At 46.9% G+C, this 17,573-nt stretch overlaps 1 long non-coding RNA gene across 2 annotated transcripts in view; it reads right to left on the bottom strand.

Annotated features, from left to right (window-relative positions):
- LOC122464889 overlaps positions 1-11,229 on the bottom strand; it is a 35,718-nt gene extending 24,489 nt beyond the window's left edge. Inside the window, exons 1-2 of one of the 2 annotated variants that reach the window (XR_006289297.1) lie at positions 10,992-11,229; positions 10,261-10,577 (exon numbers count right to left, since the gene is read on the bottom strand). This is a non-coding gene — a long non-coding RNA (uncharacterized LOC122464889). The remainder of the gene's footprint in view (positions 1-10,260; positions 10,578-10,991) is intronic. The other variant, XR_006289296.1, reaches the window with a different exon arrangement.
- Between the last annotated feature and the right edge of the window lie 6,344 nt (positions 11,230-17,573).

Raw genomic sequence — 17,573 nt, 5'->3', positions numbered from 1 at the left:
AGGGTACTTGGACCCTCGTGTAAAGGACACTTGAGATGTGTGCACTAAACCATCACTTGCTAGATTGAACTGGTGAATTAAAGAAGAAAAGACCTCTAACCCCAATATCAAGATGCTGAGCCACCTATTCTCAGACTACATAGATCTCAAAAAAGGTATCTTATATCAAACTCCGTTGTAATAAGCTTAGTTATGTTGCATGGAAGTGAGCAGCTAGAGACAATAAAGCACAAGAGAAGGAAACTCTGCCATCTAGAGGTCATATTCCTCAATTACAAACATTAATTAAAAGGGACACTGTCAGGTGGTTTGCCCTACATTTATGTATTAAAAATAAGCGTTTACAAGATGTAAGGCCAATAACATTTTAAATTAAAAAAATCAAATAGACATTTTTTCAAAAGCCAAAACAAACAATCCTGGCAATGAGTCTAACAAATAAGAACCTGTGAGAGAAACAGACAAGTCTGTTTTCATTTTCCAGGCAGAGAAGTGAGATATTTTAAGATGCTTTCAGTTTGAAAAGAAATGCGCACTAGAATTGTATTAATCTCCGGCCACATTTTTAAGGGTTCAGAACCTACAACTGGGGGCCAGAGTTTGAAAAGAATTCAGCTCCCATTTAAACACCTAAATGAGGGCCAGACTTAGCAAAGTGTTGGTGCACCCCACATCTCCTATTGTGGCATACGATGGCCAGAGTCTCAAAACAGCTCAGCAGCCAATGGGCCTGTGTGGCATCTATGGCCTGCACTAGGCACAAGAGGTCTAAGGTGCCACAAGTACTCTTGTTCTTTGTGGATACAGACTAATATGGCTACTACTCTGAAAAAAAGATCAAACTGGATGATAATGGTCCCTTCTGCCCTTAAAAAAAAAAAAACCACTATGAAAGTAGGAGCCTAGCACTGTTGAACGTCTGGATTCAGTTGTGATTGCTGAGCCCTTCTGAAAATCAACCTTATTGAGTTAGGGACTTGTGCTCTTAATGAAGATGGAACCGTCATCCTGTAGATCGAGATACAATGCAAAGGATTCCTTTTGTATGTCATACTAAAGGCCACTAACAAAACAAAGTTTCAGCAAGCACTTATGTGGACACATGCCACGTTGCTCATAAAAATCTGTCTGGAATGTGTCTAGCCATGTAACCAGTGCATCAAAAGCTACTGCATGTCATTCTCCTCCCATATCATACAGACACAAGAGTAGGAATGGTAGATAGAACATTTAGGCCACATACCAGCCAGCACACTATAGTCTAATGCTTTACCCAGCGTAATTTTAAAAATTTCAGGTGATGGAGTTTCTAGTGTTGCCAGTCTAATAGCTCTCCTCCTTAGAAAGCTTCTTCCTGATATACAATTTGAAGTTACTCGTTCTCAAGGGATGAAATGGCTTTTCATTTTTTAAAAAGGAAACTGCAATTTGAAGTTAGATCATCCATCTGCTCGGAGAGCAGATTTTCAAGAGCACTTTGGCATCAGATTTTTGAGTGTTCAGCACCCATAATACATGGCTAAAAATCAATAGCTCCCAAAACTGGTAAAAAATTATCAGGGCTGTCATGATGTTCACACATGGCTATCGCAGTTGTCTTGGAAGAAAAAGAAATCACTCCAGGCAGTAGCATTTGTGCGTCACTTGCAGTTAAAAAAAGGGTTACAAATGCTTTCTAGCAAGGCTCTTAGCAAAGCTTCTCTGGTCCGAGAGCTGCTAGAATGAGCTCTGGGTCAGAGCTAACAGAAAATACATGAGGGACCAAATGACCGATTTAATGGCTGATAACCCTGATCCACCAGAGCAAAAAGTGAATAGCTGATACCACCTGAGAGCAGAATATCTGAACTTTCAAGTGGTATAAAGGATTCCACAAGAGGCACTTGATACATCCCTGTATAGTAAGCAATGCTGCTTGCTGCTGCAGCAACCAAGTTATTTGCACCTGTAACCCTTCTGCCAGATATAGAGGCCAGCAACAGAAGCCAGGTTCAGTCAATCTAGGGGACCTCTTCTAAATGGAATGAAACATGGCTTGAGCCTCCTTTCAGAGCTGCACTCCCAGGTCTGGCACTAGGAAACCACAAAGCAACCTTGCAACCTCCCCCAGTTACCTTTCCAGTTCAGGAATCCCCTGGAATGTGAAGTCATCCAAGCCCTTTCTTTGGTAGAACACAGCAAGTGAATATTTACAGAATAAAAATCAGCAAAACCCAACTAAGGTACATGGGTAGGGCCTTGAGTGCCAGGTTTATATAATTTTTGGTGGTGCCGAGAATGGGTCCAAGCAGAGCTGTCCCGTCCGTAGGACTGACTGGGGCAACCGCCCCGGGCACTGTGCTTTGGAGGCCCCATGCTTCAGGGGGATGCAGGGTCCAGGGTGGCCTGGAGGGTTATAGCGGGGGCCTGCAACCAGCAGCAGCAAGCAACCTGGCCCCAGCCTGCCCTGCTCTGCCCCACCGACATCGCTCGAGGGAGGGGGCAAGAGCCAGAAAGGAACGGGGCAGAGGCTTGGAGAGAGGGGGAAGGGGGGGCAGGGGCTGGGTTGCTCACTGCTGCTGGCACCAGACCCCTCTGCTAGCCCCCTAAAGTGTAGGACCCAGGGTGGTTGCCCTGGTCCTTCCTATGAACAGGACAACTGATTAAATATAAGCCCAAACATTGGTGGAGCCAGGCCCACATTCCTGCATACTGGTGGAGAAAGGACACCACTGGGCCATATAATTTGCCGCCTATGGGTAAGGCCCACCTCTCATAGAAGTGGATTAACTATGCCAACGGGAGAAGCTCTCACATTGGCATAGGTAACATCTTCACTGAAGGGCTACAGAGGCACAGCTGCATCGGTGTAGCATTTTGAGTGTAGACCTGCCCACAAATAAAGCAGACTTGTTTTCCCCCCCATTTTACAGACTGGGAAGTGAAGCACAGAGAGATCAAGGCCCATCCAGGAAAGTACTTAAGGATATGGATAACTGAGCATATGAGGGGTCTCTTTAGCAAGTCAGTGGGACTATTGTGTTTAAAGCTATACATGTTTAAATGCTTTGCTGGACCAAGGCCTTAGGCTTGGTCTATAGTCCCAACTTAAAAGTCAGTATAACAGTCACTCAGAGGGGTGGAAAATCCACCTTCCTGAGAGACCTAGTTATATGGACCTAACCCCCAGTGTAGACAGCTCTAGGTCAACAGGAGGGCTTCTCCCATTAACATAACCTCTTGGAGAGATGCAGTACCTACACGGATGTAAGCAGCTCTCCTGGTGGCTTGGTAGCCTCTTCACTACGCGCTACAGCAGCACCGGTGCAGCACTGAAAGTGTAGACAAGCCCTTAGTTACTTGCCCAAGGGCCTCTGTGCCAGAGGCAGTAAGAGAACCTAGATCTCCAGAGTCCCATTCCAGAGTTACAAGTAAAGCAAAGCTCCTTCATATTTAATATTTATAGAAAGGCCCAAAGTGGAGCATCTGCCATACCAGCTATCAGAAGAACAAACCTGATTCTGTTCTCATTGGCAAGGGTTTTATAGTGCTGTGACCACACTGACTTCAGTGGAGGTACTCCGGGTTCACACCAGTATAAGAGAAAAGAGAATCAGACCTAGTGTTCCATCAGGTGGTCACTTACGGAATTGCTGCAGCAGCAGGAGGTAGCAAATTGCCCCTTGCAGAAGCTTCTTGCCAGCTGACCATTCTAATCGCCACCTTGCAGCTAATCCAACTCCCCAGAGTTGCTTGAGCAGCTACGATGAGTGTTTATAGGTTTCCACACACAGAGATCATCAAAATGTACGGAGCCGACTTTCACTTGACCGAGGGAAACTGTCTGCGCAGTCTTCAGCTGTGATAGAATAGCCGCAGCCCTCTCTGCTACATCCCCTGACCTACAGCTGCAGGTCTGAAAGGTTTCCCAGTGCTGCCACTCACTTACTGGTCCTTTAATATCCTGGGGCTGAGCTTCTCCAGAGTGTACTAGTTTCTCCAGTTACCCAACTGGACTGTCAGGCTGCTAGGTTTCTAACGAAACGAGCAACATGCATGACACTACTGCCATTAATGTCGGACTGAGAAAATACTGATGAAGTATAAACACTTGACAATTGAATCAAAAGATTGTTCTTGCCACTAAAGTAGTTTTTAGTGTCTGTAACCCTCAACGTGACCAGGAGTGTTTGGTTCATCCCAGCATGAGACAAACTAGATAAGTTCATGGAGGATAGGTCCATCAATGGCTACTAGCCAGCAAGGGCAGGGATGGTGTCCCTAGCCTCTGTTTGCCAGAAGCTGGGAATGGGTGATAGGGGATGGATCACTTGATGATTACCTGTTTGGTTCATTCCCCCTGGGGCACCTGGCATTGGCCACTGGCAGGGGACAGGATACTGGGCTAGATGGACCTCTGGTCTGACCCAGTATGGCCGATCTTATGTTCTAGGTGAAAGCAGTGCTGTGCAGGTAACAGGAGCAAAAGCTGTTGAAGCACAAACAATGGGCTCACAGGCAAATTCTTGCCTTTGGACGTGTACCGCCTTTTCCTGCAAGAAACCAGCTGCAGAGGAGAAAGGGAGAACTAACTGAGTTGCAGTGGATTGTATGCGAGGTCTGCAAAACGTCTGTACTGTGCTCACCGCAAGGGTAGAGAGAACGAAGATAGCTGGAGTAGACTGGTAGTTCATCCCCACCCCATTCATCCATACTCATCTCATTGACTGGGCATTGCAGGGGGTCTTGCAGTTGGGTCCGACTGCATTGTCTATTATTTGCGATGTACTACTCAGGCATGGCAGGGGCAGCAGCATCAAGGAGCACTGCGCCGATGGGGCCAGTAAGAATGCCCGCTTTGAAAACTTGTATTCCTTCCAACTCCATGCAGCAAAAGGGTGGGCTCCGGTTGATAAGTGGAGCCCTTTGGCTTCCTTCTGCCTAGTGCATGAGCCATCGTTTGCCTTTGCCAAAAGTGCTCTTTATATAGCATCAGAGCCAGCCTGCGCCTAATGTGTGATTAAAGTCCATGTTCCTACTAAGGAGATGTCGTCATGGTGATACACAAGCGCTATTCTTAGCTCCTCAGTCAAGTTGGCTGCATCTAAAGTTCTGTTTCTTCCTCTCAACTACTATTCTTTGGGGAAACTTGGACACGGGAGGGGGCACAAAAGGATGACCTCTTTGGCAGAGGGAATTTGCTGTAGAGACTAAGTTACTAAACAGCTTGGGGCAGGGGGAGAAGGACTGTTTATCAGCTACAGAGGCCCATCAGAGACCCTTAAAACTAGCATGAGAAGAGCAGCCTGGTTTTTTTTCTCCTTTCTGTTAATGCATGGGGTTTCTTATGCCTTCCTCTGAAGCAGCAGGTGCTGGCTGCTGTCAGAGACAGTATGGAAGAAGCGTCAGATCCAGTCTAGCAGTGCCTGTGTTCCTTTCAATATCACACAATAGGAAAGCATAACCTTAACTGGGAGGAACAATGCATCATCAACAGTAGTGATGATGCATGGTCAGGAAAGGCACCAGCCGATATTTCCATTGGAACATATGGGTATGGGACTTAGGGTTGCCAACCCTCCTGGTTTTGCTGGGAGTCTCCTGGAATCAGGCCCTATCTCCTACAGGCTACTGAAGCCAAACCAGGAGATTTTAGGCTGCTAAAATTCCAGCAGCCCAGCCGGGCTAAGGCAGGCCCCCTACCTGCCCTGGCCCCGCACTGCTCCTGGAAGCGGTCGGACCATCTCTGCTGCCCCTGGGGGGGAAGGAGAGGGTCTCCATGTGCTGCCCCCACCCCAAGTGCCGACTCTGCAGCTCCTATTGGCCGGGATTTGTGGCCAATGGGAACTGCAGGGGCAGCGCTTGCAGCAGGGGCAGCGCGCGAAGATCACTGCCATCCCCTGCAGGGGGTCACAGAGACGTCCCAGCTGCTTCCAGGAGTGGTGCGGGGCCAGGGCAGGCAGGGAGCCTGAGGCAAGCACCTCCTGGCCAGAGCCTGCACCCCAACCTGCTACCCCATCACGGAGCCCCCTCCTGTACCCAAACTCCCTCCTAGAGCCCACACCCCTCAACCTCTCCTGCACACCAACCCCCTGCCTCAGCCCTGAGCCCCCTCCAGCACCCAAACTCCCTCCCACAGCTTGCACCTCAGGCTCAGCACAGAGCCTCCTTCCACACTCTGAACCCCTCGGCCCCAGCCTAGAGCCCGCACCCCGACTCCCTGCCCCAGCCCAGTGAAAGTGGGTGAGGGTGGGGGGGGAGAGCAAGCAATGAAGGGAGGGGAGTGAACGACAGGGGACAGATCACTAGGTGATTGCTTGTTCTGTTCATTCCCTCTGAAGACAGGATACTGGGCAGATGGACCATTGGTCTGACCCAGTATGGCCGTTCTTATGTTCCCACTGGCCACTCCTCCTTTCCTTGAAGCTACAACTTCCTCAGCCTTTCTACCAGCCCCTTTTGCCACTCCAGCTGCTGCACTGTTTTTTGCATGTCCTACAGTCAGTGCGGATGCTGCTGCTCCAGACAGTGCTAGTTCTGAATTAGTTTTCAACTTGGTGGCTTGTGACCCGAGGCAATTAGTGAACCAAGGAAACCAAAGAACACATAGGCCAAGACCCCAGGGTGCCCGCCACGGCACTGTTAGCCCAGGCTTCCATCAGAAGCCTTGCATACAAAAACTTCCTTTCTGTCAGGGTCCCAGTCTATCAGTCCTACCTCTCCAGCAGCTTTCTTTAGACTGCTTTAACGTTTAGAGCCTTCCTAATTTCCCAGAAGGCCTGCAGCTAGCCAGAGTGTAAAAAGCAGCCTCCCTCTCTAAAGTTACTCCCCAGCCAGCCTCTTTCTGGTTTCCTCTTTCCCCTTCCCAGCTGATCAGTGTGGTTCTATTCCAACAGCAAAGAGTTGACAGTCCTCTGCTCTAACCACCACAATGTGCAGCTGGCTCCTAGCCCTTATGGGAGCAGGAGTTAAGGATGGAATGGGGGTGCCATTCAGATCCCTAAGGGTAGCCCCTGGATGTCCCAGTCAAGATCAAGGACCTATTGTATTAGGTGCTGTACAAACACAAACAAGACGGACAAAACACAGGAGAAAGGGAATTATTATTATCACCATTTAACAGATGGAGAACTGAAGCACAGAGAGGCTAAGTGCCAGATTGTGACACAAACACCACCGCGATACCCACCCTCCTGATAAGGATTTACTCATGTAAGCTGTCCCATAGACTTCAGTGGGAGTGCTCATGTGAGGAACTACTCACCAGTGGGAGTAAGAGATTGAGAATCTAGCTGTAAGAGATTTGCCTAAGATCACGCTGGTAGTCCATGGCAGAGATGGAAATTGAACTCAGACCTCCTGAGCTGGGGTGTCGTTCCCTGACCACAAAACCATCTGTTCCTCTGCCCACTTTGTGCCCCACCCTAGAGACATCTGCGCTGGCTTGCTTTTGCTTAAGGTGTGCATAACGTCCACAGAGAAGTTTCAGAAACAGCACCAATTTTTAAATTCTTGAGAGAGACACGATTTTTACGTTCCAGTTGCATCCTGAAGTTCAGAATCTACCAGAGATGCCAAATGTAATACATTCCACTGCAACTACCACCTGCTAAATCACTCAGTCAAAGTCCCAGCAGGCTGAAGAGCTCTCGAAACAAATGCGTCACGCGGCAGAGAGAGCGAGCACAATTGCAAGAGCAGAAGATGCCAGTAAACACAGCCCTCTACCAAGGAACAGTGCTTCACTTAGTCACATTAATGGCTGGTACCGTTAAAACAACGAAAACAAAATATTCAGCCCGAGGAATTCCCCCATGCAGGATGCTGTCAAGCAAGATGCTATGGGCTGAATAATTGTGCCAACCATAACAACATTGGTAGTAATGTACACCAATGTTAGAGTAATGGAGAAGCATGGGCTAGTGGATACTGGCCAGAATGTTGATTAAGGACTGTAGCGGGGTGACTACCCCACTCCTGCCCTGAAGGGATTAAAGCATGGGAGAGGGCTGTGAATGGGAAAAGCAGGCTGATTGGGAAAGCAGCCACAGCTGTGGCCAGCTTAATCAGGGTCCAGCTGGCTCTTGTAAGAGGGCTGTGGGCCAGAAGCGAGGAGACACTTGCTCTAGCTTCCTAGAGAGAAGGACCTGGCTGCCTGGGAAGCTAAGAAGGGTACCTAGGGTGGAGCAGTGCTGGGGAAGGGCAGAGGGAGCTGGGAAGCTCCAGCCTAGCAACGCCCCAGGCTGCAGGCCTAGTGAAAGGCTGATGAAAGGGTACTGGGGCTGCAGAGGGGCAGCCCAGAGATAGGCAGAGGCAGTTGGTCCAACCCCCCTTGCCAATGATAAGTGGTTCATAGTCTGCAGTCTGCCCCAGGGAGTGGGGACTAGATGGTGACTGGCAGTGGCCACTGAGGCAAGGTGGGGGGGTAGAGGGTTGGGGAATCCCCTGGGTGGGGAGACTTGGATTGTGGGTTACTGCAGGGGTGGAACCCTGATGGAGGAGGGCACCAGGGTCCGGGAGAGACACGGGGGCCAGCGGCGGGAGAGACACTGGCCTGCAAAGGGCGCTTCTGGCTGGAAGAGCTAATTCCCAGGACGACCGACAGGAGGCACCTCACTGGCGCGTCATTGCCCCGCGACAAGGGCCTTTCAGATTCTCCCCCTGACTCTGCTACGGATTTACTGAACGGTCTTAGGCAAGTCACTTAAGCTCTGCCTGCTTCAATTGAAAAATGCTAATGCTTTTTTCACAGTGGTGTTTTGAGACTTACTTTGTAACGAATACACAAATTCAGACAAAGCATCTTTGTGCTTTCTACTGCACTGCCCTTCATAACGAACACATTATCCTGCTGCAAATCGCTGTTTAAGACTCTACTTTGACGTGATGCCACCATAAAATTTGACAACACTTCAGCTGCTGGTGTGCAGAGACCATTGCCGATCATGCTGACCAATGCTAGCTCACTGTTTAGTTGGATTCCCCTCTGTCTGTGTGTATCAATCTGCTGGCTCGTGGTTCAATTGTAGATCGAAAGCTCCTTGGGACAGGGACTGTCTTTTTTGTTCTGTTTGTAAGAGCCTAGCACAATGGGATTCTGGTCTATGACTAGGGGTCTTAAGTGCCATATTATTGCAAATTTATAATGGTTACAGACTGGTTTGCAATTGTCAGCCATAAGGCTCTGTGCAAATTATCGGTCTTAGGGCTAGCCGAAAAATTTCAGATAAAACATTTTCCTCATTGTACAAGGGGGTTTTGTCAAAAATCAAAAATGTTTTGCTTTTGAAAGCTCCATTTGGTGGAATTGTTAATCAAGAAAATCTTAAACATTTAGATAGTTCTGAAGCCAAATTTTTCAGGAATTTTTAAATTTAATAAAAAATGTGGCTATTTAATCATTTATCCCCAATTCAGCCCAAAAACTAATGTTGCAAGAGTGGAATTTCTCCTGGGAGGCCCATTTTGTTTTCCAATGAGTTCTAATTAATATAGATTACATTTCATGCTTTTGGTTGCAAGGGGGCACGTGCAGGAGCTGTTTATCCCGAGATGTATCATTGCACAACTAATTATAAAAGACATATTGAGCATTTTTGGAGCCTCAGGAATCGACCAATTCTAGGTTATTAGAGTAGAACGGCCAGTTGTCTGATCTGTGGCAAACCTTTCATTCTCATTTGGGCCCCCCCGTTTCTGCCAAGCTAGCACTAAGCATGAGGCAGGTACCAGAAACTAGACTGAAAACTATCAATCTTGCAATAGGCAACAGGCATCATCAGTCTGGGTCCTCATTCAAATTAGCATTCTGGAAGCCTCCCTGTCCAGATAGGAGTCTTCTGAGCTACTTCCAACGGTGCCAGCCTCCCTACAGCATGGCAGTAATGCAACTAGACAACTACGACTTATATTATCCTCTCCCAGGAAAGAATGAAGGTGTGTTCAAAGCAACAGTGCAGAACACTGGAATCAGAGCGGCATGACTTGAGGGTGGCCATGACCATTGTTACAATAAGGACAGCCACCAAGAGAAGTGTTAACAGAAGCCAAGCCACTTCTGTGCCAGAAGGCAAAGCCAACACACTTGTGTAGTGAAGAATGCAAGGGAAATGCACAGACGCTCCTTACTATTGTGCCTCGGGAAAGATTTATGAATGTGCTTAGCTAGGAATGCCTATCTTCCAAATTATGCTCGGTCCCATGTCTGGATCGCCTCCAGATCTCATCCCATCCTCCTAAGACAATCTTGCCGAGAGACGGGCTGTGATAGTGCGCACTCACCTCTCCTGAGCTCCTCCTGGCAGGTGTGTGTGAACCTTCACTCTCTCTGCTCATGGTGCCCCCGCCATCGGCAATTCCCTCATCAGGCGAGTCTTCAGTGTCTCAGCCCTCCAGCCAAGTCACACACAGTCAACATACAACAAACAAGGTCCAACAGAGCTTGACCCCTGTGTCGTTGGTAACGTCTGCAGTCCTGTCTCTGAGCTCAGTTCTCAGCCCCTCCTGGGCTAGCTTTGAGTCTGTCCCTGCCGTGGTTTAGAGCCATGCTCCCAGAGCTTCCTCCCTGGAGACTCTGTCCTCAGCAGGTCTCACTGACCCTGTTTAAACGCAAGCCCAGTGGTTCTCAAACTTTTTGTATTGGTGACCCCTTTCACACAGCAGGCCTCTGAGTGCAACCCTACCCCCTAGGCCTGGCAGGGCTGACAGTGCCAGCTCTGACAGCTCACAGCCCCCACATAACCACCTTGTGACCCCTTGAGGGGTCATGACCCCCAATTTGAGAACCCCTGTTCTAGCCCTTTTCCCAGGCTTTTAGTACTGAGTCTTATTCCCTTTTTGGGGCTTTGACCGCTTCCCCAGCAACTGGTGGGGGGACCCAGGCTCACTCACTACTCTGGATCCCAACCCAGGGACCCTACAAACAGGAAGCCACATGCTGCTTCCTTTAATAGTTACTACTGCTGCTATTCCCTGGACCACTTCCTACATAGTCCCTTTCACTTCACCCTTACCTCAGGGTGAAAGTTCTTTGTTGACCAGGTCTCCCACAGGCCACTTCACTGGGAGTCTCTCACAGTCTGCCTCACCCTTCTGGTCCCAGCCAGCAACTGACCTGGGTACGCCCTGCACCTCCTTTTAACTGAGCCTGCTGCATTCTGATTGGCTGCTTCCCTGCAGCCTTTCTAGGCATGCCTGGAGGACCCAACTTCACTGCTCCTTCTCTGGGGAGAAGCCTCCAGCGGGGAGCCTCAAAGGACCCAATACATCCCGTCACACTGGCATTCTTCATATTGCCGTGCATTGTTAAATATCTACTGCCCTCTGTCCCGGAAGTGGCTTGGCTTCAGTCAGCATCTCTGTTTGGTCAATACATCTGGATGATCATCTCAAGAGAAGTGAATGTCTGGCGATGATTCGCATGCTTACAGGTGGTAAACTGAGGCGCTGAGCTGCTAAATGACTTGCCCGTAAGGTCACTCGGCAAGTCAGCGGGAGACACAGGAATAGAATTTCTCTAGATCTAACTACTAGACAACACTCCCTCTCATTTTGACCTTGGAATATAAATAAAATACATAAAAATAAAGGGCTGCCCTATTAGATTTAATATATGACCATGTGTCACTTATGATTCAATGACAATATTCTCGCAAACTGATGGGTTTAAAGAGGGTTGGGGCAGGGGAGGCATTTTCCTGCTGGAAAAGAATAAGTGCTCTGATATTTGCGCCTGCTGAAATAAAATGTCTACGCTGTGTTAAATCAGCATAGTTCTTTTGTTTTATTTGAAAGTACCATGGGAAGATGCTGTTTGAAGAAACAGACCGAGCGTGCCGTGGGCTGGCTTTGTGTCTGTGAGGCAGATTAGCACTCAGAGGAACAGAGAGCTATCTGGGAGGGAGGGGGAATTGGAAAAAGACATTTGTACGCAGTCAGGGAAAGAACAGGAGTGTTTCAGTATTTGTCTAAGTGGCTAAGGGCCCAAGCCTGCCAGCGCTGAGCGCTCGCAGTGACTATTGCAGGAGGCACTCAGTATTTCATCCTGCTCAGATCCTGAGGCGGGGTCGGATTGTGTCCTGTCCCTGTGTGGATGTGCAGGGCAGGGAAGATGACTACAAGAGGTCTCCCCTCCCCCCTACATTCCCTGCACAAGGACAGAGTACAATCACAGGCGCATGCTCTCTCCTAGAACCCCCAGAGCGCAGGCTACCCAGAATGGGGTAGGGAGGAGATGGGGCCAAACTCCTCTCCCAGTCTGCACTGGCCCACAAAGCTGACCAGATGTGGCTAGCCACAGGCGAATTGCCATAGCGGGTCAGGCCATTGGTTCATCCATCCAGTATTGCCATCTCTGGCAGTGTCCATGACCAGCTGCTTCAGAGGTAGGTGGAAGAAACACCACAATGGACAATTCACTTACCTGTAAGGGAGGCTTCTTCTTAACACCTGGAAATTTATGGGCTGGTTAATCCTTGAAGCACGAGAATTTACATCACTAACAGAAACCTATTACTCCAGCTAACATAATTGTGGCCATTCTCATTACCCACAGAGATGTCCAATCCTTTTTGGAATCATATTAAGTTCTTGGTCTCAATGATATCTTGTGGCGATGAGTTCCACAGGCTAATTATATGATCCGCAAAACAGTATTTTCTTGTCTTTGTTTTTATTTTGTTGCCTTTCAGTTTCATTGCATGTCCTCTTGTTTTTATATTATGAGAAGGAATATAGAGCAGGGCCTGGTTTACCTTCTCTATACTATTAATTATCTTGTATGCCTCTATCAAGTCACTTATTTGTCTCTTCTCTAAACTAAACAGTACCACTCCTTTCTAATGGATGTCTCCCCAATCCTCTAAACCATTCACGGCACATGTCTCTGAATCCTCTGTTTCTGCCATCCACTTTCAGGGATGGGGTGATCAGGATTGAACCTGGTTCCTAGATGGCATGATAATAGAATCATCAAACCATAGGGTTAGAAGGGACCACCAGGGTCATCTAGTCTAACCCCCTCCCACGATGCAGGATTTGTTGTGTCTAAACCAGGGGTAGGCAACCTATGGCGTGCGTGCCAAAGGCACACACGAGCTGATTTTCAGTGGCACTCACACTGCCCGGGTCCTGGCCACTGGTCCGGGGGGCTCTGCATTGTAATTTTAAATGAAGCTTCTTAAACTCTTTAAAAACCTTATTTACTTTACATACAACAATAGTTTAGTTATATATTATAGACTTATAGAAAGAGACCTTCTAAAAATGTTAACATGTGTTACTGGCACGCGAAACCTTCAATCAGAGTGAATAGATGAAGACTCAGCCCACCACTTCTGAAAGGTTGCCAACCCCTGGTCTGAACCATCCCAGACAGATGGCTCCAGCCTCCTTTTGAAAACCTCCAGTGAAGGAGCTTCCACAACCCCTCCAGGCAGTCTGTTCCATTGTCCTACTGGTCTTACCGTTAGGAAGTTTTTCCTGAGATTTAATCTAAGTCTGCTATGCTGTAGTTTGACCCCATTGCCTCTTGTCCTGCCCCCTGCGGCAAGAGAGAACAACATCCCTCCATCTTTTTTGTGGCAGCCTTTCAAATATCTGAAGACCACTATCATATCTCCCTTAATCTCCTCTTTTCCAAACTAAGCATACCCACTTCCTTCAGCCTTTGCTCACACAGCTTGCATTCCATCCCTTTGATCCTCTTTGTCGCTCACCTCTGGGTCCTTTCCAGTTTCTCTAGATCCTGTCTATACATTGGTGACCAAAACTGGACATGGTACTCCAGCGGAGGCCTCACCAGCACTGAGCAGAGCAGCTCTATCACTTCCCATGGCGTGCACGCTGTGCCGCTGTTATGCAACCCAAAATTGCATTTGCTTTTTTCGCAACAGCATCGCATTGTTGACTCATGTTGAGGTTGTGATGCACCACAACTCCTGGAACTTCTCAGCAGTGCTGCTGCCAAGCCAATTTTCCCCCAGTCGGGATTTGTGCAGTTGGTTTTTCTTCCCTAAGCATAGCACCTGACATTTGTCTTTGTTGAATTTCATTTCTCCAATTTATCAAGAACCCTCTGAATTTTAGCTCCATCCTCCAAAGTGTTGGCAACCACCCACCCCAACCTTTTGCCATCTGCAAACTGGATCAGTGCGCTCTCTATACCTACCTCCAGGTCAGTAATAAAGATGTTAAACAACACTGGACCCAGAACAGATTCCTGGGGAACCCCACTTGAGATCTCCCTCCAATCCAACAGCATCCCATTAATAGTTACTCTTTGTTTGCAGTTGTTTAATCAATTATGTATCCACTTAATGGTATTCTCTCAAGCCTGCATTTCTCCAGCTTATTTATCAGAATGAAATAAAGGACTGTGTCAAAAGCCTTGCTAAAGTGCAGGTATATTATGTCCCCCTCTATCTCCATATCCACGAAATCGGTTACCCTGTCAAAGAAGGGTAATAATGGCAGGATTGTTCTCCATCCCATTCGTTAGGTACCCTAACTTTCAGGACCGACCGCACCAGCCAATTGCACTGGCCTGCGGGGCCCCCCCAAAGCATGGGGCCCCAAGCAATCACCCCGATTCACTGTCCCCTAGGGATAGCTCTGCCTGTGTGGACAACACATGATCCGGCTCTTGGCATGCAACCCTGGTAAACATGGGTCCAAACCAAAACGCTGGGTCTGACTCTCCCTCCCCCGCAGACTTTGAATCTACTTAGAACTCAGGTGTGCTGGTAGCACTGTGGAGTGATTTAACTGGCCATCTTAATATTTCACCTGCAGTGACCGAGAAAGAAAAATCAGCATTTGCTAACATTTTAGAGCTGGTCGGGAAAAACCAATTTCAAAGGGAACATCCTTTCGACCCAAACCGTGATGAGAACTCAAAATCTTGAACAATTGTGTGAGGTGGAAATTCTGAAACATTACGTCAGAAACATCAAACTGACCTTATCAAAACATTTCAGTTTGATAATGCCAACATACAATAATATGTATGCAGAAGATTATGATCTATAGATAGCAATATTACATGTATTAATCTGATACTAAAATTAATTAGAAGGCAAAACATTTTAAAAGAATGAAATAGGGTCAAAATGAAATACTCCATTTCTATTTCAAATCAGTAAAAAAAAAAAAAAAAAATCCATGGAACATTTTTTGACAACATTGCGTTTTCCCATGGAACTTTTCTGTCGCAATTTTTTTCAATCAGTTCTACTTACCACCCAGAGCTATCTGAGATACCCCTGATATTATTCCCTGCTCTAACCGTAAGGGAAATCTGTGGTAACTCAGCCATATCTGTTGCTAATGGTGAGCCCTGTGATATCATAGACTGAGAAAAGACACCACGACTTACTACTTAAAAAGCCATTTTCATCTGTGGAGTTTAACATGCATTGCCAAGGGGATGAGTATTATCATCTCCACTTTACAAATAGGGAAACCAAGGCACGGGGAGTTGATGTGACTTTCCCAAGGTCTCTCGATGACTTGGCATCAAAGCCGGGATTAGAACCTTGATTTGCTGTTTCCAAGGGTCCTGCTCTAAACACTGGCTCATACCGCTTTACATCCTTCATTGTTCTTATAGTCTCATAGAATTGTAGATGTTAGAGATGGAAAGATCTACAAGGTTAGCCAATGTCTCCCTGTAAACACAGGATTCTTCCGTGCAGCGTGCTATAGATTAGCACTTTATGGAACCTCTCCATAGCAATGACACAAGCGATAAGCCTTCCATCATTTCCCTTGGGGAAACAATTCCACAGCTGATTAGACTGCAGCATTAGGAAACATTGCTTGACAGCCAACCATTGCCACAGCTTCTATAATTGGCTGATATATTATTAATGGGAGGCAAAATAAATACAGGTATTAATGCTAGTGGACACCATCGCGTACGAATAGCTGTTAGAGTAATGTGTTCCCCTTGTTTTTAGTGTCTATTAGTCTTTTTATAGAGTGTTACAAGGCCCTTGTGAATCCATTAGCCAGCCAGCCATGTGAAATTAATGTAGAGCAATTTTCATAAGCGTTACTCAGTACTAATAATAATTAGGCATTATTTTCCCTGCAGATGACACACAAAATAAAGTCTGATTCTTATGCCAAGATGGGTTTGCATTAGCTTAAGGTGGATGAATTAATTCTCATTTACAAGGCTGCTCTGCTAGCTAGCCAGAAAGCACCCAGGTAATTAAAACCAATTTGCTTCCCACAATCCTATTGCAGAGTTTTATCATTGCTGTAAGTCCTTGGGCTTTTATAGTGTTGCAAAGGGTGGGATATTGAACAGCCATTACTGCATGACTAAGCATTCTCTTTCAAGATAGCTCAAGAGAATCTAAGAAAGGTCTCAAAATTGAAAGGACCAGAAATCATTTGGCAACATGCCTAGTTGAGAGGTAAGGGACAGATTGTGTGAGGGTTCTGAATGCCTCCGGTCATGTGCTGATTTAACCCACACACCTCTAGGGTGTGGTGTTCTGTCCCATCTAGTGGCACCGGGACGCAAGAGAGAGGTCATGCAGTAGAAACTCATGCACTAAGCTCCAGAGATCTTAAATTCAATCCTGCCTGATGATGACCGTGGTCTGTCAGTTTACACTGAGCACCTTTAACTCTCATTTGTTTCACTCAGCGAATGTAAATGCGCTCAGGAGAGATCCCTTAATATAAATAAAATGCTATTCACTTTTGCCTTCTTTTGTGCTATGATCTGTTTACTTGAAGTAGTTTATTCAGCCACTAGATGTCTCTCTGTGCTGCACAGAATTCCCAACACGGTGTAATCCCTGGTAAACAAAGGAGACAAAGCTGGAATTCAAGCTTTGTTGTTTGAGCTCTTTCTTTGAACCTGCAGTTAGTAACTATCTTTTTTAAAAAAAAAATACCTCCTGTTTAGAAGGACTCTGTATCGATATTAGCACTTTGTCTAATTACCATAACGGATGCCTTCTTTATACGGTGACTAATGGGCAAATCGCAGAAAGTTCTCTGCTACCTTAATTTTTTCTGTAGCACCTTGTCCCAACTAAGTCCAACATTCAAAAGCAATGACGGTGGTTAGTCATAGGCCAAATTTGAAATTTCAAAGCATCTTCAGTGGCTGCAATTGAAAGACTATTTACCAGCAACTTTTCCTGCAATGATATCTCAGATACCCCTGTATTTCCTGGAACTGTACTTAGACTAGGAAATAACTGCTTGTTTCTGATGCAACTGTTTGGGAAGTGCTGACTTTTGAAAGGGTCAGGACTTCTGTTTTCCAGATTTTCTGTGTTTATTGATTTAGTCTCTGACGGTCTCTCTGCTGTATCTCTAATCGATCATCCATCACATTGGCATTAGCTCATATCATTAACATGGAGCTTCACTGGATGATCCCACACAAAAGCGTATTGGTAACTAGTAATTCCCAGCTCCTCTGCACTCCCTGTCTGACATTAAGCAAGTAACTTAGCCTCCTGATGCCTCAGTTCCCCACCAGGGCTGTAGTAAGGATAAATCCATTAAAGATTGTAAAGGCACGGGGAGGGGGAGGGATACCTCAGTGGTCTGAGCTTTGGCTTGCTAAA

This window comes from Chelonia mydas, chromosome 3 (assembly GCF_015237465.2).
Source record: "Chelonia mydas isolate rCheMyd1 chromosome 3, rCheMyd1.pri.v2, whole genome shotgun sequence".
NCBI classification, from domain to species: Eukaryota; Metazoa; Chordata; order Testudines; family Cheloniidae; genus Chelonia; species Chelonia mydas.
Note: the sequence above shows the minus strand (reverse complement) of the source record. Positions and strands in the feature narration are given on the sequence as shown.